This window comes from Antechinus flavipes, chromosome 6 (genome assembly GCF_016432865.1).
Source record: "Antechinus flavipes isolate AdamAnt ecotype Samford, QLD, Australia chromosome 6, AdamAnt_v2, whole genome shotgun sequence".
Taxonomy (NCBI): Eukaryota; Metazoa; Chordata; class Mammalia; order Dasyuromorphia; family Dasyuridae; genus Antechinus; species Antechinus flavipes.
In genome coordinates this window covers 201,558,955-201,581,987 of record NC_067403.1, presented here as the reverse complement: position 1 = coordinate 201,581,987, position 23,033 = coordinate 201,558,955, and the positions used below count along the sequence as shown (strand labels likewise).

General features: G+C 37.7%; 1 protein-coding gene across 1 annotated transcript in view; it reads right to left on the bottom strand.

Moving 5' to 3' along the window:
* Positions 1-23,033, bottom strand: part of CPLX1 (complexin 1) — a 116,472-nt gene that overhangs the window by 88,506 nt on the left and 4,933 nt on the right. The window lies entirely within an intron of this gene.

Here is a 23,033-nt window from a genome sequence, read left to right as displayed (position 1 = left end):
GGAATGTTGGAATGGGGTATGTAGGAAGAACACTATATTTTAGAATTTGGGATCTAGAGTCACTAGATTCCATTATTGATGTCTTCTACTGACCATTACTGCATGCACTCTCAGCCCCTGGAGATCCACATCATCCTTTGGAGAACAAGAAGTTATTTCCTCCTCAGAGTTTATTTCCCTCCTCTTTGAAAAGAGCTTCCTACTAATTAACAAAATCTGATAGCACATTCTCTTTTCCTCCTCTGTTGCATTCTTCAACAATCCTGATATGTATTCCTCCCTCTCCTCCCCCCCTTCCCTTGTTTTGTTAGGTCTTTTTTTCACTCGTGTTTTCACATTAAAAATAAGCTTGGCAATGTTAAGGATCCCTGAAAAGACCATCGGTGTACCACTAAAGGGAGTCTGGTCCAACTGCACATCTTTGAGGACCTGCTATTGGAGTTTTACTGAGGTAGATAATTTCAATTATATCCCTACCTCATTGTGTGAACTTGGGGAAATTATATCGAATTACTGGGCCTCAGAAAAGTCATGCAGTTTTAAGCTTCAGAAATATAAATTCTACAAACTTATTTTTAAAAAAACAACATTTGAAAGGTTCATTATTTAAAATTTTAAGATATTGATGTTTCTTGTTAAATTATCTTAACTACCATCTTGTGCTATATGTTTTTTTAACTTTGTAAAAATTTCAGCAGCTGCTCTGTGACTAAAAGAATTGCATTTGTAATTCTAACTTTAATATAATTCAATGGATGAGGTTTTAGCTTATGCACAACAGTTTTCATGTGACCCCACAGAATCTAATTGGTAACCAAGGAAGCCCCTCCTAATGTATGGGTCTGAGAAGACAGTATCCAGAAATTGTAGCATATATTATATATAATGACAGGATATCATATTGCTCAAATTAAAATTTTAATTTAAAATTCATAAAAACCAAAAGATATAAAAGAAATCTAAATTATTAAACTTTCAAAGAATTTTTTGTAAGTTTGTACTTCTGAAATTTTATTAAAGTTTAAAATAACACTAAAAATTTTAGGACATCTTATATAAAACAATGTATGGAGAAGAAATTGTCTCATTACTGGGTTGACCCCTTCATTAGTGTTCTAAACACTGGGCAGAGTGAAGCCCAAAGGTTCAGTGGTATAATTTTGAATCTTAGCATCTTATGCCTCTTCTCTGCTACCTTTTCCATATAACTCAGTTTCAGCATCTGCCTTCTTCATTGCTCTACAAGACCTAAAAGGGCATTTTAAGCCCCTTCAGTAGAACTGAATGAGCTCTGGGATCTAGGAATCAGAGAACTGGAAGGAAATTAGAGGTATCTAATCCAACCATTCCTGTCCTATCTATAATACCCACCTCTGAAAATGGTCTGGATTTTACTTGAAAAACTCTAGTAATGGGAGCTTCCTTCTCATGGGACATCGCCCTCCACTCTGAGAGATGATATAATTGTTGAGGATATGAAAATACCCTCCATGCTCCACCCCACACTATTTCACCTGGTTCTGCCTTCTGGAGCCACAAAGAGCAAACCTAATGCTTCTTCCACATGACAGCTATTCATTTCTTTTTTTTTTTTTAAAATAACTTTTTATTGACAGAACCCATGCCAGGGCATTTTTTTTACAGCATTATCCCTTGCACTCACTTCTGTTCCCATTTTCCCCCTCCCTCCCTCCACCCCCTCCCCCAGATGGCAAGCAGTCCTTTACATGTTAAATAGGTTACAGTATATCCTAGATACGATATATGTGTGCAGAATCAAACAGTTCTCTTGTTGCACAGGGAGAACTGGATTCAGAAGGTATAAATAACCCGGGAAGAAAAACAAAAATGCAAGCAGTTTATATTCATTTCCCAGTGTTCTTTCTTTGGGTGTAGCTGCTTCTGTCCATCTTTGATCAATTGAAACTGAATTAGCTCTCTTTATTGAAGAGATCCACTTCCATCAGAATATATCCTCAAATAGTATCGTTGTTGAGGTATATAATGATCTCCTGGTTCTACAGCTATTCATTTCAATACTGAAGATAGCTTGAAAATATCTCCTCTAAATCTTTTCTGCAAATTATACAACCCCTATTCCTTCAGCCAATCTTTGTACATTATGTTTTCCCAATCCCTATTATCCTTATCTGGACATCTGTCAGTTTGTCTTTCTCTTTTCTAAATTATAGTGCCCAGAACTAAACATAATGCTCAAGATAAGTTCCAGGGCAGAGGACAGTGTAATTATCATTTCCCTAGTTCCAAAAACTCTGTTTCTCTTAACGTTACTAAGAAATCATTAAGAATTATTTAAATTAGGAAATTAACATCATTAAGAAATTATTAAAAAATTAAGAAACATTACAAGTTTGGAGGTTTGGTTATTGGTTTTTGTAGCTTTTGTTTTGGGGAGGAAGGAGAGGAAGGGATGCTATATTTTACCACTGACTCATTTTGACCTTGCAAGGTCTTTTTAACTAAAGTTTTATTTAGCCACACCTTCCTCTTGGTATACCTGATTTTGGAAGCCAATTATAGAACTTTTCACTTATCTCAATTACATTTCATCTTTTAACATTAACTCATCATTCTAGTTTATCTAGATCTTTTTTGGATTCCCAATCTGTTCTTCTGTATGCTTCATGTCATCCATGAATTTATTTTTTAAAAATCCTTTCATGTCTTCATTCAAGCCAAACTTTTAGAAAAGCAAGGGATGGAGGAGAAAAGGAAATGGTATGGATGAGCATAACTGGGGGGAACTGATGTGGCTTAGATACTGAGTATTCAGGGACCAATCAGGTTTGCCTAAAGCAACCTGGGGACTTAAGCTGGGCCATGAAAGACTGGTGTGTGAATAGTCATAGAAAACTAGGGAAATCTTTCTAGCATGGAGAAATTGGCAGGAGACAAAGTCTGGAGATGGAAATTGAGCTCAATATACTCAAGAATGATAAAGAGAATAGTGTGTAAGAAAAGGAAAAGTATGAGATTAGTTGGAAAAGAATGTTCAAGCCAAATTGTGGAAGGCCATGAATATCAGGATAAGGAGTTATGGTGTCAATAGGAGCCATCAAAGATTTTTGAGCTGGAAAGTGACATGATGATTGTTAGAATGTACAGGCAGCTTCTATAGAATGGACTAGAAAATGAAAAACTAGAGATAGGGAAACCATTTAAAAAAAGACAAAAAAAAAAGATAAAAAGTAAGAGAAAAGCCTGAATTAGGGGAGGAGCTACAGAAGTGTTAAAAGAAAAGTAGAACAGAGACGTATCTGAGGTCCAGTAATCTGATATCATTTACCCAAGTTCACATAATGAGATAGAGACTTAATTGAAATTATTTACCTCAATAAAACCCCAACAGCAGGTCCTCAAAAGCTGGTTCAACTGCACCAAACTCTTTGTGGTACACTGATGGTCAAGTTCATATTTAATGTGAAAACACAAGTGAATATCCTTAAGGTGTACTTGATGAGGTGTTGTCTTCCTGAAGAATGGAAGCTCTTTGAAAACAGAGACTGCTTTATTTTTGTCTTTGAATATCCAGCACCTAGCACAGTATCCATGGTGCGCATTAGCACTTAATAATGATTACTGATTAACTGATTCATTATTGATTTGCTTGGTGACCTATTAAATAAGTTGGCAGATCTATCTTTGTGACATCTCTTGCATCTTATCCCTTCTGTCCATTCATGTAACTACCACCTTAATTTAGGCCTTCTATCACCTCTTACTAAGTTGATTGAAACAGCCTTTTAATTGGTCTTTCTGATTCAATTCTGTCCCCATTCCAACTCCCCCAAAACAACACTGTCTAAAGCAGATCTGGTCTTTGGCTGCATTATTTCTATATCCAGTCAACACTGTTGTTCCTTATTGCTTCTAAGATTAGTCTAGCTTTTAAAGATCTCTACAACCTAACTTCAGCCCATCTTTGCAGACTCACTGGACACCACTTGCTTTCCTGCACTCACAATTCAGCCAAACAGTCCTTCTCTCTGTGCTTATATTCCATCTCTCATCATCCTATTTTTCCCATTGTACCTAAAAAGTCCTTCTTCCCTCTTTATCTCTCCCTCATAGAGTTTTTATCTTGATTTTCAATGTAGAACAAGTACATTCTATCTGAAGACCTTCCCATGCTAGGGCCCTCTCTCCCAAACAACCCTATATTTAACTACTCTGTATGTATTTAGATTTATTCATTTTTCATGTAGGGTATATATATGTAAATATAGATTTGTACTTGTGTCCTTTCCTACAAAGAAAGGCTGTTCCATTTCTTTTGACTTTATGTCTCCAGCACTAGCATAGTGTCTGGAGCATAGTAGGAACTTAATAACTGCTTGTTAACTTGACCAATAAAAACTTATTGATTTTTTGAGACTGTCCATAGTCTTTGAACTTATATTGACAGTGGGGGTTCAGTCCCTTCTGGTCAGTCTTTTTTTAAAACATGTTATATGTTAAATCCAATATAGGCTTACATATTTATACAATTAGCTTAATGCACAAGAAAAATCAAATCAAAAAAAAAAAAGAGAGAAAAAATAAAATTCAAGCAAACCACAAGAAAAGGAGTGAAAATGTTATGTTGTGATCCACCTTCAATTCCCACAATCCTCTCTCTGGGTGCAGATAGGCTCTCTCCATCACAAGTCTATTAGAACTGGCCTAAATCATCTCATTGTTGAAAAGAGCCACGTCCATCAGAATTGATTATCATATAATCTTGCTGTTCCCTGGTCAGTCTGTAGATAGACCAGAAAAAGGCCACAGGGGAAAGAGACAAGTTGAGGGAACAAGGGCTGGGGAGAGCAACAGAGAGAACAAAGGTTTCTTGGTCTTTTCTATGATGAAGTCAAGAACAGTCCTAGCACACCTTGGGGCATGGGAAGCTACATCAGGCAAGCTGTCACAGGAAGTCAGCATCACACTGTTAGGGAGAAGAAAATTTAAGCATTTGATTTGACATATTCTGGCCTGGGGCCAACTGCAAATCTCTCCCATGTCATAGATTCACAATGGCCTTGACTACTTCGTCTCATGTTAATATGGCCTGTGTCCACACAGGCAGCCAGGAGCACCAGTAGTTATCCAAATAATTAGATCATTGTAGGCAGGAGGTATAGAAAATGTTGGCTAAAAAGATTTTGCATTTATCTTCTCTTTGCTCCCTTCCCATTGCCTATTTGGGATCTAGATTCTCTTGAATTGCTTCATTCTTCTGTATCATCCTGTCCATATTATGCAATTATAAGATGAAAAGTCTCCCAGTCTACAAAGTCTAAAATGCTTTTTTCCTCTTGTCCATCAGCACCACAGCTGGTATTTCTGGTGGCCAAGGGGATCTGGCTAATGTGTTGTCCTAAAATCCTGGAACCACATTGTCATGTACCTCCTGAAGAAACTGAGATCCAGAAGCAAAAATAATTTGCTAAAAGTCAAATAGCAAGTTTTATGCTTTACGTAAATGGACCATTCTGCAGACCTCTACATAGAGACTTACCTCATACGAATTTGCCTTTGGATGTAGGGAAAGAAGAGAAGAAGGGAAGCAGCCCACTGAAGAAGGGAGGGGGCCAGCACACAGTTCAAAGACATTTGGGGGTTGGGGATGAAGAAGTGGACACAGAGAGGAGGGGACAGATGGGCAGTACCCCAGCAGATGGGTAGAAGATAGAGACTCAGGGGCAGACACATTGGCACTTGGGTAGAAAGAGAAAAGATCCTCTCTCAGGACTGGAAGTTTCAAGCCAAGCTCTCTATCCAGCAGTATGTGGTAGTCTCTCTGCGCTTCTGTTCTTCTGTTTTCATTTGGAGGAGTTTTTCTAGGTTTTTAGGGCGACTGTAGGGGAAAATGGAAAGGAAGTCCAGGGAGCACTCAGCCAAGGGAAAGGAGAAGAGAGAGAGCAAGGTGCTACACAGAAAAATGAACATAGGCTTTTGTGTTGGGTTTGGGTTTAGGTTTTTTTTCCTTAGAATGCAAATTTCTTTTGAAATCCTTTGCAAAATGTCATGATGCTAATTAACCTAAAGTGAGAACTGTCTATATAGCTTCCTGTTCATCACAGTATGACAACATCTCATACTTTGAAGTGGGATGTTTTTCCCCTTGATCAAAATTCCATCTCTCTTCAGATCCAAGGATTCAAAGGATGGAAACCTCAACCAAACAAATCGTTATTTTCTTATAAAACAGGGTACAACCTTATAAAAAGATGAGTGTGCACTGGCTTGGAAGAGGGGGAGGACCCTGGGATCATCTTGAATCTAAAAAAGAGCCCCAATTTGAAGAAATAATTAAGCATTGAATGCTAAGGAGAAAGGTCTACTGCAGGATAAGGTCAAGCCTAAGTGATACCCCATTCCACTGAACTTCTTTCTCAATTTCATTAGTTGTCCACTTGGGGAGGTAGAGGAAAAATGGGGTGGGGGTCCTCTTGATCATTATGAAAAACAAGAAGATACCATTCAAATACAATGCTTGCTTGTCCCTGAAAAACATAATGGCACTGCTGCTAAAGGCCTACCATGAATGGACCTCTTGCTTGGTTCATCTGGATCACCTGTGCAAACAATGAGCCTGGTATCAAGGTATCAAATCAAATTATCACGGTCTAGCAGCTATTCTTCAAATACAACATTTCATCTCCAGACTATAGACATTTTTAGTGGCTGTTTCCTCATGCCTGGAATTCATGGGAATCCCTCTCATCTTTTCTTCCTGGCTTCCCTGACTTCATTCAAGTCCAGCTAAAATCCCACTTTCTTGCAAAAAACATTTTGCCATTCCCTTTAATGCTAATCCTTTCCTTCTGAGTTTATCTCATTATCTATATCATGTTTGTAAATGGTTATTTACATGTGTTCTTCTCTACTGGATTATGAATTTCTTGAAAGCAGAAGTTGGGTTTTGCTTTTTTTTTTTTTTTTTTTTTTAAATATCTCCAGAGCTTAGCACAGTGCATGGTACATAGTAGGTATTTTTTTTAAAAAGGCTTGTTAATTCAACTTTGCAGAACTCCTCAAATCTAATCTTAGAGATAAAGTCTGTCACCCTCCTCCTGTTTTACTGATGAGAAATATTAAAGTCAGAGAGATTAAATAATTTCCCCAAGATCACATGAGTAGTCATGGACAGTGGCCATGGGCTCTGAACTCAGATTGTCTGACTCCAAATCCAGCATTCATCACACTACCCCAGTGCTGTGGCAATTCTTGGATTAGTCCCTTAGTCTTAGGCTCCAAAATGGATATATTGGTTTTATGATATGACTCAATTCTGGACTGAGCCTAAATCATTAATATAGATGATTATTAGGTCTTCCTTTAAACTGGTAAATTCAAGCATTTTACACAGTGCCTTGATACAGCAACATAGACAATCATCCTAAATCATTAAATGCAAAAAAAACCACTCTAGCATTTGCCCATTAATAACATTGACCCATTTGCAACTGAGATTCAACCAAAAGTGATTAAGAAAAAATTCAGTCACCTTATCCCAATTCAAATTTTTTTTTCCCCACAGAATACAAAAACTAGCATAGGGGCAGCTCACAAAGGGGAGATATGAGGCATTGAACTGGATAGAGAAGGGTAAACAACCATGTTTCTCTAGGGATTAGCTCACAAAGTTAAAGAAGCCATGAGGGGTGGAAAGAGCACTGGTTTTAAAATTGAGAGACTTCAATTTGATATCAGCCCAATTTCAAAGAATCTCAAAATTAGAAAGAGGTCATAGCTCATTGAACCCAAGTGATGCCAGGAATATTAAGCTTTTCTACCAAGCTCTTAAGATTCTGGCCACAAAATGACCAATTGACCTAAGGCTATCAGTGGTGGGAATTCACACTTGTTAGCTCAGTTCTACAAAGAGGAAACATTTAAGTGCCATTTTTGTCCACTGTTCTTCCTTTTATCCTTTAGAGTCAAATAAAACTAAATCTAAACATTTCCTTAGCAGGTATTTAAGTCTTTAAATACAGGCATCATAATCTCTTCAAGTGTTTTCTTTCTCCTCAGACTAAAACATAGCTTGTTTTCCAACTGATTCTCATAGTTCTTAGTCTCCAATCTTTTCATCCCATTTTCTGATCATCTTCCTCTAGATTGACTCCAGTCTAAGTCCTTTTAAAAGTGTGGCACCTAAAACTGAACATAATTTTCTTAATCCTTCAAATCAAATATTCTTTTTTCCTAAAGTTACTAAGCTATACTCCTGCAGTGACTTTAAGAAGACTTACATCTTCAAGAAGGCTACTTGATCTCCCAACTGAAGGAAAAGCTCATATTTGTTAGAAGGGTTGGAGTATTTCAAGTTGTAATTGTTAGAAAAGAACATTGTATTGGTTGGCTGAAGAGCAATTTTCTCCATTTTTCTCCAAGATGCTTGAGAATGAAAGGATGATACACAATTACATTTGCTCCAGGACCCAACCAAAATAGCCTTTCTTTGGGATAAACAAAGATTGATTCTGCAACTATAGAATCTCATCTCAGGCCCAAACAAGTGCTACTTCTCCTTCTAGAACAACTGACAAGGCTAAAGTCTTATGTACTAAGAGCTCACTAAGCTGAAAAGACCTTTTAAAAATCTCTTGTGAGAAAAACATTCTAAAATTTCTCTGCATAAAATACACAACATTTATTTGTTCAATTAGGGGCTGATATTTCAGAGATCTTATCAACACTTTATATTTCCTATGATCCAAGAATGATGTGAAATTCTTCAGAGAAGAGAAATTATAATACCAAAACATTATTTGGATAATTGTCTGAAGTTCCTATGATTGTCTTAATTTTGACTTACCAACTCTTGGGTCCTGAAGCAGCCAGAAAAGGGGAAGTTTCATGCCAAAGTGTTCATTAATATCCCCCTTTGGATAATCTATTCCTGAAAAACAAAGTTTCACTCTGGCCCTCTCCTAGCAATTTTACTATGGAGTCACATTAATGTAAATAGATATTTCTGTTGTTTAGTTATTTTCAGTGATTTGCCATTTCCTTCTTCAGCTCATTTTACAGATGAGGAAACTGAGGCAAACAGGGTTAGATAATTTGCCCAGAGTCACATATTTGAACTTAGGAAGAGAAGTCTTTCTAATTCCAAACCTGGCACTCTGTCTACTATATAATTAGATGCTCACTCAGATTTTTTAGACATCCATTAGAAATCTTTATTGTGATATTTTACATGATTTCATACACATATATATATTATTGATAGCAAATTGTTTGCTTTTTCAATGAATAGGGGAGGGGTTAGAAAGAAAGAGAAAATTTGGAACTTAAAATTTAAAAAGAAAAATAATGTTAAAAATAAATAAAATTTAAGATTAAAAAAAATCTTTATTGTATATATTTTCTCTTTTCAATTAAGAAACCTGTTTAGAGGAAGATAAAATCAGATTGCTCTTGTGTCTCATTTCCTAATTATAGAAGAAAAAAAATTTTTTTCCAATTTCCAGGTAACATTTATTAAATATTTACTATGTGTCAGGCAGTATGCTAAAAAAGATAAAAAACCGTTAAAGAATTGCTGGTATTATATCTGTATAAAATAGCATCAAGTACTGTTGGCTTCCTTGCCTGGTAGACTGGGTGCATCTTAGCTTTCTGGAGTTTAGATTTGATTTTCCTCAGTTTTCTTTTGTCCTTAAATATAGGAGTAGTTAGAGTCCAATCTCCCTTCCCGAAAGAACTGTGAATAACAATAACTATAGATCTCTTGAAAGTTGCTCATCGTTTTTTCCCTCAGGTCATATTGGGTACATTCTGTATGGTGAGCTAATGAGATGTGTATCCTTAAAGGGAATGACCACAGCTACTAGATCCCAGATCCACTAGATTCTATTAATTATTTATTTATCTGTATACATGTTTCCTTCTAGTAGATTGTAAACTCTTTGTTTTTGTCTGTATCTCTGATGCTTGGCCCAGTGCTTGGTTCATAGGAGGTTTTTAAGAAATGTATGAAAACAACAAAACAGAAAATAAAATTGTGCCTTTGTTTATTGTGCTGCGAGATACTGTGACCAGTATGAGGAATTTAGAGAAGTATAGGAAAATAGAGTATGGACATTCTCATGAGAATATAGAATTGATTCAGTGACACCAGATATCCTTTCTGGTGAGGGAACAATCCCTGTACACTCCCCTGCCACTCAGTAACTATCTTGGAAACAGTAACTATCTTGGAAACAATCTTGGATCTATGGTTTCTGAAAGACCAAAGTTGGCTCCCTAAGGCAGGAGCACCAGGTCCCTGAAGGTCACATCATCCTTCAAAAGTACAGAGGAGGAGAAGCTAGTTGGTGTAGTGGATAGAGCACCAGCCCTGAAGTCAGGAGGGCCTGATTTCAAATGTGGTGACCCTAGGGAAGTCACTTAACCCCAATTGCCTCAGAAAAAAAGGAAAGGGAAAAAAATACAGAGAAAAAGACATCAAAGAGCCTGCAGTGGACAGTCTCTATTGCAGGCAGTACTGGGGCATTGCCCAGGGCATTTCCTACATGAGTCAGGGACCTGTACTGCACCAGAAGGGCAGGGGAGATTGATGCTGGCAGGTACAGGGAGGCACTGAAACCGTTACCTGGAGTCCTGTGCCAGTCCATTTTGCCTTCTGAACATGTAGCTGAGGCAAAAGAACTACCCATGTGGTTCAGTCTAGAGTAATTGGTACCTGTCAATAAATGTGCCCTGGTACAAGAATTGGTTGAAGAATGAAGTAAAGAGAAGCAAGAAAATGATATAAACAATGAACACAACAATGTTAATGGAAAGGACAAAACAATAAAACTCCAGGTTATGAAATTATAATAAGCAAACATGGTCACAGAGAAGAGGTGGGAAAATGCACCTCTTTCCCTTCTTTGGAGAAAGGGAATGAAATATGTAAAAGACATGGTTGATAGATTGATTGTTTTTGCTAAACTGCTTTTTTTCTCTTTTCTTTCTTTCTTTGTTCTTTATTACAAAACATGCTAGCTAGGCAGAGAACAGATGGGAATATGTTTGGAAATGAAACTGGTACCAAAACAAAATACATATCAATAATTTTCTTTAATTGTGCCTTTGCTTTTGTGGGTGGATAATGGTAGGGTTATAGTAGGTAATGGAATTAAATTCATTCTATAGAGTAGAGCTTCTTAAACTTTTTCCACTTAATGACCCTTTTTGATATATATATAATAGATATACAAATCAAACATTTACTGATACTAAATCATAATTTCACACTCCCCCATTCAGTTATGAGACCCCATATATCTTAAGTTTAAGAAACTGAGGCCTACAGAATAGCCCCTATATGATGCCTCTTTCTAATTTTAACAATGAGCATTTTCAAAAGTTTTTCTTTTTTTATTAGGAAGATTCAAAATACTTTCATTAGTAGATTAGTGACTTTTAAATACATTTACCTGGAAGCTGTCTACATGTCTCAGATCTTGGACTGTTACGTGGAGACTCTGAGACTGGTGATCAAATTCCTTTCTGATTTTCAGGTGCAGTTTAGATAAAATGAAAAAATTTGGTTGACCAACCATAGTCATGGTTCTGGCCATAAATTCTTTTCCTCTGTCATCTGGATGAGCATCCAGATGCTTTTATAAGACAGATGTACTGGAAGGAATGAAATCTATCTACTACATTCTCCAATTCAATTAAGTTTTATTAAGTAAAGACACTGTACTAAGGGCTGAGTAAGACAGCTTTTTTCCTTCAAGAAGTTTACTTTCCAGTAGAAGAAATAAAGCATGTGAACATATAAACTACAGTATTTCTTTAAAAAAATACCTATGAAGCTCAAATGTTCTTTTTTTCCCTGAGGCAATTGGGGTTAAGTGACTTGCCCAGGGTCACACAGCTAGGAAATGTTAAATGTCTGAGGTCAAATTTGAACTCAGGTCCTCTGACTTCAGGGCTGGTGCTCTATCCACTGCACCCTGTAGTTGCCTCTCAGATGTTATTTCTAAAACATATAACATCCTCTACTACTACTACTACTACTACTACTACTACTACTACTACTACTACTACTACTACTACTACTACTACTATTACTACTACACACAAGTTTAAGATGCTTTGGTTGGGTCTACCTTTGGTGAAATGAAGAGAATAAATATTTAGCACCTAGTAAATGCCAGGCACTTTGCAAATATTATGTCGCTTGATCCTCACAATCATCCTGTGAAGTGGGTGCTATCGTTTTCCCCATTTTAACTGTAGAGAAAACATTGCCATCTTGACCTATCAGGAGGTTAAGTGACTTGCACAGGAACACGTTATAAGTAACTGAGATTAGAATTGAACCTATCTTCTTTGACTTTAGGTACCATCTAGCTGATTCAGATACTTAAAAACCGTTAAACCTTAAATCTGTGCTTCAGGTACAGTTGTTTTGAATTTGAGGATGAAAAGCTATCTTCACTGATGGAAATCACCTGATAATTTTTCAAACTGTCCATTCCACCCAACCTATGACTACAATCACATATTACTTTTTCAGAGTACTTCTAAACAGCTTTGAGATGGTTCATTTTCTTATCAAACCTGCCAACTGAATTAAAACAAACTTTCTTCCATGAAAGATTAAGAGAAAGAATTAAAGATATATCTAACGAATTCAGAACCTCTCATTTATCCATTCATTCGGTGTTCACTTAAATGTGTGTAATAATGAGTTAGCATATTTATTACAATTTAGCTTGAAGGCTAATCGTGTGAATTTGCATTTTAGTGCTTTTGATTCAAAATCCCAAAGGTAAAATTCCTAGGTGATCATAATAGCAGGCATTTATATAATACTTTAAGATTTCCAAAGTGCTTTATAGATATTATCACATTTAAACCTCACAACTCTGTGAGTTAAGTATGTTTGGTATTATCACCTCCATTTTACAAATGAGGAAACGGAGTCTTTGTAATGTAATATATTACTACCACTCTGTACTTGTGTATTTGTTTTTTTGTATCTAAGTTCCTGACATATTTATCATTTCTACAGTATGTCTCAAAAAAAAAATCCTAGTGTAGGTTTAAGCAATTAAAGCTATAATGAGCTTTAAACTGCACTAAGATTTTTGAGACACCCTATTTATCTCATCATATTAAGTTAATTTGCCATTCTAAGTCCATTGAGGTATATTTGGATCCTGTATCTGACATTCAATATACCTGTTAGCTACTGCTGTCCACTTTGTTTCATCTACAATTTTGATAAACAAAACACCTATGGCTAAATCTGAATCAATGATAAAAATATTAAAACAGTTCAGGGATGTATGCTCAAAGTATTCCACTAGAGATGTTCCCTCTAGGATGAAATCAATCCATTAGTGACCTCTCTTTGAGTCAGTCATTCATTCATCCAAATTTGAAACCACTTAACTATTCTGTCATCTAGTCCCCAATGCAGTCTTGACCCATCAGGATAACAGGAGATGCTTTGTCACATGCTTTACAGCCATATTGTGTTTATAGCATTGCCCTAATCCATTGCTACTAACTCTGTCAAAAGGAAAAAAAGGAAATGAAATTAGTGTGGTATAATCTGTTCTTGATGAGTCTTAGTAACTGCTATTCCCCTTTCCAAAAGCTCATAAACTATGATTTATGATTTGATAACACATTCTAGAATACTTCCAGGCATCCACAAGTGCACCTGTCCCTTCCTGGTTTGGAAAATCCAGGCATTTACCCATATCTATTTCTCAGACTGTGAGATCCCAGAGGGCAGGGCCAGAGTTCATTCCTCCTGCCTCCCCTCTAAAGATGGTCTACTCTTCCTGTTACTTCGGTCTGCTATAGAGATCAGAGCTGACCACACAAAAAAAGATTTATTAGGCAATTCATTAAAGCCTATTAGCTTTTAGAAAACTCTTCAGATATAATTCTTTGACTTGGCCATATATATTGAGAAGAAACCAATAAACCAGCCCATTGTAAAGGGAATTTTGTGAGCAGCAGTAGAAGGGAAAGTAGGTGAGAGCTTTTACCTAAAACCTTGAATCCCTGATGTGGGAGGACACTTCAAAGTAGCCGTCATTTCTTGTGAAGCCCTGAAGAATGGCACTTCTCCTGCAGAGATGGAGCATTAGTTGATTAAACTGCAACTCAATTATAAATGTTTTAGCTCCAACATGGGAATAGAGTGGATGTAACACACTTCAACTGATAAAGTCATTTATTTTTTGCTTTGTTGGTTGGCAAGAAATTATAGTCAGGATTAAGCAAACAGCATTAGTTTTAATAGCTCCTGGATGACAGACGTTTCACAATAATCTTTTACAAACATCAGGGATGGGCTAGGCTGGTTTGGAAAAAATTGCGCACTTAATGTAAGGATGTAAAAGGGAACAGGAAATTAACAAAAAATAATTGCAATGAACATTAAAGTTCAAGGAAAATCAGACATGGAAAAGAATTTCAGATTTAGCAGCACTAGACTCCAACCTGATGTGAGATCAGAAAAAATCACATATATAATTCAAGGCAAAAATATAGCTCTCCTTAAATTCCCTTAGTGTTGTCACCCATCCTCCTGTGTCAAGACTATGGCCAAAGGTTTGTATAGGGGATGACCTATTTCTTAAACATCTAAAACCTTCAAGGAAATCAACTCTATGTTCTAGGTCCCCATCAATTTATAAGAAGTTTCAGAATAGACTAAAAGAAATGAGGCTGGCTAAAAGCAAAAGGGATGGATGAGAAGAGAGAAGTATAGAGAGGCAGATTGAAACATAATGTAAGGAACAATTTCCTCACTATGGGAGCTGTCCAAAAAGTGAAAGGGCATGCCTTGAGAGATATTGAGTTCCCCATCATTGATGGTTTTTAAGTAGAGTCTGGATGGTCACTTGTCAGAAATGTGGTAAAGATTCCTATTCAGATAGATCTTGGACTAGATGACCACTTTTAATGTTATTTCCAATTTTAAGATGCTATAATCTTTTCTTTTCTACCCAGTGGAGCCTCAAAAGATTTCACATCCCAGGGAAGGGAGGCCATTTTCAGTAGGGTTTGGATGCTGACATTATGCTTTATTTTTCTCCTATTATTTATTATTTGCTCCAATTTTTTGAGATGACTGCTATTTTCCCCATAGAAAATCAACCAGTTTTTGCTTATAGTTAAGTGGATTTTAATCAGATTTTTAAAAAATGCTAAAGTACATCTTGGTTGATCTTCTGAATAAGATGTGCTCTAGAGGTTGATGAGGAAAACAAATCTGATTTGAGACAGAGACTGGCCAATGGGTACATCTGATCAAATGTCAAGTGGTTCTGAGGCAGCCAAGTCTCTGAAAGGGACATGGGTCATGGGAAACAGAGAAGTCTGAACAAGTGAATGGATGGACAGAAAGAAGATCACAATGTGTGAGCCTGTGAAGGATAAATTCCTGCAAAGAATGGAAATCATCAAAGAAAAGACTGGAGCTATGGAGGTGGGAGAAACTAGAAGGGTCAAGGGTCTAGACAAAAGTATTCTTCATACTACACGTACTAGAGGCACATTCTCTAGCAGATTATTGAAGCAGGTAGAAGATGAATGATAGCTGACATTTTGATCATGCTTTAAAAATTGCCAAATGCTTTCTGTTATCTTATTGGATCCTTATTACAATCCTATGAAGTTTATAGCTACGGAACCTGTAACAGTGCCTTGTATACAATAGGTACTTAATAAATACTAGATGGGATTTTACAAATGAGGAACTAGAAGCTCAGAGAGTTTAAATGACTTGTCTAGGGTGACATAGCTAGTAAGCATCAGAAGCAGAATTCAATGCCAGGTCAGACTCTAAGGCCAGAATTCTTTCAATTGTACCATAACTCCTGGCAGAAAAGTAACTCTTGAGTACTTATGTCCATAATTACCTAACCATTTAAATCAATTTCTGGTTTTTGCCCTGTAGATAATGGTACTATAAAATATTTTTATTTTTTTTAGATGATAGAGTTATCTATATATACACATATATTTTATATTTGTGTTATCATGTTTTACTATTACCAGGTAAATATGTATCAGAAAATTATGAAATGAATCATTATATGATAATAATAACTGTAAGTCTGTACATTTTAAATAGCATTTGAATAAAAGTAAAATATCTGTTCCCTGTGCATAATTGCTAGTGTTATTTCTAGACTCCAGTCCCCTTCCCTTTTGACCCTAACATTCTGAAAGCTAGAAGCAAGGGGCAGAGTGGAGACAGTGAGGAGAAAACTCTCCTTACTGCTCACCATGGCTAGAGGAGAAGTGGTAGGATGAGGCACAAAATCCCACATATTAACATATTAAGGTGGAGCCTGTTATTGGAGCCTGTTATTTTCTTAAAAGGAAACCCGGAAAATATAAAGGTAGATAAATCTGTCAGAGGAAAAGTCAGATTGACATAGGTAGATGCAGTAACAGGAAATCTAAACCTTGTTCTTAGTACCCATCCCATGAACTTCAAGTCTATCATCTTATTATTCTACTTGGCAAATACCAAGTTGAAAATCCCCCTAGCAATAAAACTTGGAGGTCACCTTCCAGGGAAAACTCCTAAGGAAGATGGTTAGGGTAGACCTTATAGTGCCAGAAATCACCACAGAATCTGATGTCTGCTGAAGCTTTCAGAGCAACAGATGTTTTCCTCAGTCCTTCAATAATTTCTGGATAAATGGTTCCACTAAGGATGAGGTCCAGGTGTGGGAGAATCATGAGGTCCAGCATCTCTCCAAATCTTGAGAGAGGTTTTAACAAATCTTTTTCAGGAAATGGAGCAAGAGAGATCACACAAGTATGTGTGTGGGAAGGGGGAGGGGGTGAGTTGTATCTGAATCAGCTGTAATAAGCAAGATTTGAGGCTTTCTTAGCCCTCCTTTCTCCCAGCTGGTTCTGATGCAGCCATAATCAGCTAGACAGACAACTGAATGAGATATCTGATCCTTCTCAGATGCTGTCACTACAAAAGGCATAAATCAGCAGACTGGCCTATGAGGATCTGGTTATCCTGACACCTGAGTTGGAGTAGTTGATCAGTCCTCAGGGACTGACCTGCCAAGTGACATACTGTTTGTATCTGTCTGGCTTATGTGCATAGTTATGCATGGTTATAGAAGTGTGACACAGCAGAAAGGTGAAATCATTAGATTTTAAGTCTGATGTCCCTAAGGTAGAATCTTAACTTAGATACATGTGATTTGGGACAATCTCACCCAAGATTCACTTTGTTTATCTAATGGGAGAATTTGACTAAATGAGCTCTAAGGTTCCTTCTAGCTTTAAATCTTAGGATCTAAGATATCTAGAAGAAGTACTTGCTTTAGGCAGAATTTTAAAATTCACATTCCAAAAGATACTTATTTGTTTTTGGAGAGTATGAACTATATAAGGGGTCCAAGATTTTGAAATGAGTTCAAAGAATTTGAAGTTTCAAGAATTTGAAAAGAGTTTGAAATGAGAAACCTGGTTCCTGTTGCTGATTCATTCTTGGGCCCCTTTTCCCTTCCTTCCTTCCTTCCTTCCTTCCTTCCTTCCTTCCTTCCTTCCTTCCTTCCTTCCTTCCTTCCTTCCTTCCTTCCTTCCTTCCTTCCTTCCTTCCTTCCTTCTTTCCTTCCTTCCTTCCTTCCTTCCTTCCTTCCTTCCTTTCTTCCTTCTTTCCTTCCTTCCTTTCTTCCTTCCTTCCTTCCTTCCTTCCTTCCCTTCTCCCTCCTTCTCTCCCTCCCTTAGTTACTTCCCTTCCCTCCCTTCCTCCCTCCCTTAGTTACTTCTTTCCTTCCTTTCTCCTTCCCTTAGTCCTTCCCTCCCTCCCTCCTTTCTTTCTTTTCTTCCTTCCCTCCCTCCTCCCTTAGTCCTTTCCTCCCTCCTTTCCTCCTTCCTTCTCTCCCTCCTTTCTTCCCTCCCTTTCTCCCTCTTTTCCTCTCTCCCTTTTTCCCTTCCTCCCTTTCTCCCTCTCTCCCTTCCTTCCTTTCTCCCTCCCTCCCTCCTTTCTTTCCTTCCTTCCTTCCTTCCTTTCCTCTTTCTCTCTCCATCAGTATTTTATAGGATCTGATCCTTTGGTGAAGGGCCTCTCCATACCTCCTCCCTCCATCTTCAGCATTCATTCTCTCTCATCTTGCCTCTCAGTGGAACTCTCAGGGTAGAGTGGTCCAATCACACACCAGCCCATCCAGGCTGAGAATTCCAACAGTGGGCCATAGGATGTTTGCAGTAGCTTTTCTTATGTAATCCAACAAGATCAACCCAAACCTCCCCTCAGAACAACAAACAGACTGAATAAATAGAGCAGGAGCCAGACTGGGCTACAACAGAAGCAGGTTGCTCCGATGCCCAGGGACCACGGCTTACTCCTTCATACAACAGTGCTGTTCTAGGATAGAGGCCACAGTGTCTATATAAACAACATGCAGAATTGAGATGATTAAGCAGCTACAGAGTTCAAAAAAGGAACAGCCTGTCAATGAATTATATTAAGAGCCTGTTATGTGCCAGGCACTATGTTAGGCACAGAAGATACAGAAACCAAAAGGAAACAGTTTTGCCCTCAATAAGTTTACATTCTAACACAGATATTAAGGAAGAAAAGATTTCCTTGACCTGAATTGCCAGGATTCACTTTCTATATGGCACTGAGTCCACTGAATTCAATTCAAACATGGATCCAGTAGCTTCAAGGCACCAGGGGAGCTGTCCAGCAGGCTCCCTGCTGGAACACATATATGTATCCTGAGGAAGACAATAGAGCTATGCAAAGCTTCATGGAATTCTTCGGCTGTAGCTGAGAACAACCCAAGAGCTGTATTCTGTCTGCGTCCCTCCCAAAGGACAGCCTGGCCAGGCACATCCTTTGTGTCTTAACTCTTCAAAACGCCTGCACACAATTGTTGACCCTCTTTTCAAAATGTTTTATTTATGCCTTTTGTTTCCATATCACAGTTCTTTCTTACCATTTCCTCTCCTTTCTCCTCCCATGAATCTTTCCTTGTAACAAAGAAAAAGAAACAGTTATAAAAAATGAAACATTCTATACCCACAGTCTCCACTTCTTTACTGGAAGGAGAAAGGGCACCAGTTCTTTTCATTTGGACCTCACAGCATTATTCATTTATTCAATAATCATGAATGAAATGCCTACTATGCATCAGGCATTCTTCTAGATGGTGGGGATGCAAAGACAAAATCTAAACAATCCATTTTCTTAAAAAACACAGACATTCTATTGGGGCAAAACAATGAATATTTGTTGTTCATTCATTTCTGACTCTGTGACTCAATTTGGGATTTTATTGGTAAAGATATGGAGTGGCTTGCTGTTTGCTTCTCCAGCTCATTTTACAGATGAGGAAACTGAGCAAAGTGACTTTCTCAATGTCACACAGCTTGTAAATTGCTGAAGCTGGATTTGAACTCTGATCTTCCGAACTCTAGGCTTGGCACTCTATTCACTATGCCCACAAACAACAAGTACAAAGATAGGTCAATAAGATGTGTTATTTTAATTGGTGGAGGGAGTTTACTTGTCCAGAGATTTCCCTATGCTACTAAAACCAGGAGTTCAGTCCTAGTATACTAAACAAAATGTGGGATTTTCCATAGAAGTGGAAGGCTGGGGACAAGCAATAAGAACAAGACCCTATACAATAAACAAGGAATATGTCTATCTGATGAAAGAGCTTTAGCTCTGAAGTGGGACGATCTGGATTCAAATTCTCCCTCTGATGTTACTACCTTCATGGCCTTCAAATCATTTAATCTCCTCAGGCCTCAGTTTCCCATCTGTAAAATGAGAAATCCCTTCTAGCTATAGCTTCTATGACTTCATTTGGCAGAGGGGAAACTGAGGCCCAAACTTGCCCAGAGTCATATAGTTGGAAGGAACTTCAGTCATCTAACCCTCTCACTTCAAGTATGAATCCTTACATCAACCTTTCCAACAAATGACTATTCCCCCCTAATTGGAGGTCTCTTATTAAGAGGGACTAAAATCTTGGAGCCCAATTCATCATCCATTGCATTGTTCCCCTCCATCTCAATGGAAGTGAGTTGAAACTTGTGTCAAATCCGTTTTCTCTCCTAATCTCTTCCTTAGAGCTCAAAGGGCATTTAGTTTACAATTCTCTTAAATAGAGTTCTGTTACTGCTGTATTGCAAGCTCCATGAGATCAAATACTTTGTATGCTTCCTTTCCCAAGCTTTTGCATATAAGAAGCATTTAAAAGATGCTTGTTAAATGAAATACTTCTTTACTTCCTCTCAGCTGATTTAGCAGAGATGGCTGCCCACTGGTGGGAGCACAGGTTGTGGTGGTGACCATACCAGAGCCAAAATCACAACTAGGTTTTTTTAAGTGATCTCTAACCTATGAACTCAGATTTCTTTAGTAATATTTCCCCTGAATGATTAATAAATTAATGGATTTTTGACAAATAATGAAGTGAGAATAAAATGCTAAAAGGGTCAGATACCTTGTTAGGAAATGTTGGGGTTTTGGTAAGATTTTGCCTTATTTTGTTTTGTGTTTGCTTTTTGGAAATAGTTTTCCCTCCTGCTCATTTGGTAGAACACAGACCAGAAGGGCAGATGATTTTGTAAGGGCCACAGTGAGACCCTCACTTTCTTGAAGCAAAATGTTCAGCAACTCAAGAATAGACCCAGTGTTAGAATTCATGTCCCAGGAATAAGGCAGACAATGCCTGTTATTCCATAGCAGCACCAACAACCCAAAATTTCCTGGGAAATGGATCCTGAAAGGTCACTGGAATTTGTTTATTGGTATCAACCATTTGGTAGCCCCCTCTCTTTTCCTCCACAAAATTTTGTATTTTCTTTGTATGTGTGTGTGTGTGTACATATATGTTCACTGCAGAAAATTTGAGAGAGACAAAGGTTTTGATCCTCTTTTATTTATTTTATTTTATTTGTTATCCCCATTTTAGAGTCTGAAAAATTTAAATACAGTTTATGGGAAGTAATGTGCTTTGTAGACTTTTGCATAACTTTAAGGATAAGCTGTCTCTAAAGTCTTTCTCTGTGTGTGTGTGTACATATACACACTGTATTTATTTATCAGAGTATAAATTGTATTTTGATGGTACAAAGTGAGTTTCTTGAGAACAGCAACTTGAGGGCAGTTTCATTTTGATCTTTTAATCCTCTACACAATTCAAGGTATACAGTAGGAGCTTAATAAATGCCTTTGATGATGGATTGATACTAAAGTATGTACCTGAAACATATGTCAACACATATAGAATGTACACTGACTTCTTGGAAATTCCAGAGAGAGAGGGGTTCCTTTATGGTTATTTAGAGAAACAACCTTGATGCTAGGACACAAGGAAAAAAAAAAAAAACATCTCTGGGCAATTACCTTGTTTGTCAAACCGAAATCAGAGGTTTCAAAACCTCCAATGAATCCTCAATTACATATCATTTGAATGACAAATGTAATTAAATGTCTGAGCTTCATTAGCACAGATATTTGACCATACTTGATTTAAACTAGAAGGATGAAGTTTAACTTCATATAAGTCATGTAACCTCTTTGGATCTGTTTCCTCATCTGTAAAATTAGGAAGTTGGATCAGATGTTCTCTAAAATCTTTTCTAGCTCTGATATTCTGTGATCCTAAATCCTAATGATTAGCCTTAAATCTCCATGTCCTTTGGACTAGGGAAATTTTCAGAGGAGGGAGGCCCTGTTATAAGGTTTGAAATCTTCTGACTTAATCTAAGTAGGTGAGAACTGCCACTGTTCACAATGAACCAAATTATACTGAAGACCATGGAGAGCCCTGGTCCTGTCAGTCCTGCATCAGACCTTCTACTAAGAGAGAAAATCTGCAGAGCCCCAGGGTAGGCAAAGAGAGGGAAATGAAGGAGAATACTGCAGATCAATGCCAATCACTGGGCAATCCCTGGGGCAAGTGGAGTCTGGCACCCATCTGGAGCTGGTCCGCAGCTAATGCTGAGTTAGAGCACGGAATGATGATTTCAGCCCACTTCAGGCACTGTGATGGGGAGAGATTTGGAGGTATGCAGCTCCTTGCCTCACTTTACTCAAATCATACCACAGATGCCATCTGCACTTAGGTTAAGTACCACACTTTGGTTCTAACCTCAGTCCCTTAGGCCTAGGAAGTGTCTCTGTCAGAACAGAAAAAGACCTTAGAGACAGCTTATCCTTAAAATTATGCAAAAATCTACAAAGCCCATTACTTCCATAAACTGTAATGTAAACAAATAAAATAAAATAAATAAAAGAGGATCAAAATCTTTGTCCCTCCCATGTTTCTCTGGACATCAGGTCTAGACAATTTAGTAGCTGCAGTGAACATTTTAAGAATGGCTCAAAATCAGGGCATTCACTACGGGGGAAGTTGAATTGTTCTGCTATCTGTGACTGTGTCCAAAGCCCCACCAGTGTCAGGGTTGGGAAAAGGAATAGATTGTATGGGAGAACGGTTATGATGATATATAAATTGGGGACTGTTAAAGACAAATTTGGGCTCAGAGTCAATATATTTACCCAGGCCTCCCTCCGATATAATCACATATTAATATATAAAATAATGTCAGAATAATCAACTTATCACACAAAAGAAATAGTTTAAAACCAGACAATTCTCTCCTTCCAGTACAAGGAATTTTGGTGTATTTTCTCCCCCTTTCCCCTTTAAAGACAAAAATGTAACTTTGAAGGCCAGAGGCAGCTGGCCTTTTGTCATTATGTTAATTTGCTTGTGTAAGTAACTGGGAGGGGGGAAGGAGTTGTTTTTTGAGGGCCATTGTCTTGGCTTTTCCAGAATCACCAAGCTCAGGCAAACAATTCAGCTCTGTTTCATAAAATCCTTTGATTTTTGCTAAGAAAGGGGAGAGGGGAGCAAATACCATGGGAACCAGAGATGCCACTGGGGCACAAAAGCCTGGGATACAATTCACCTTCAGAAAATGCGTCTGGGATTTGTAAAGAGAGGATGAGACTGAGAGAGCAAACCTCATGAGAACAAGAGAAAGCCACCAGC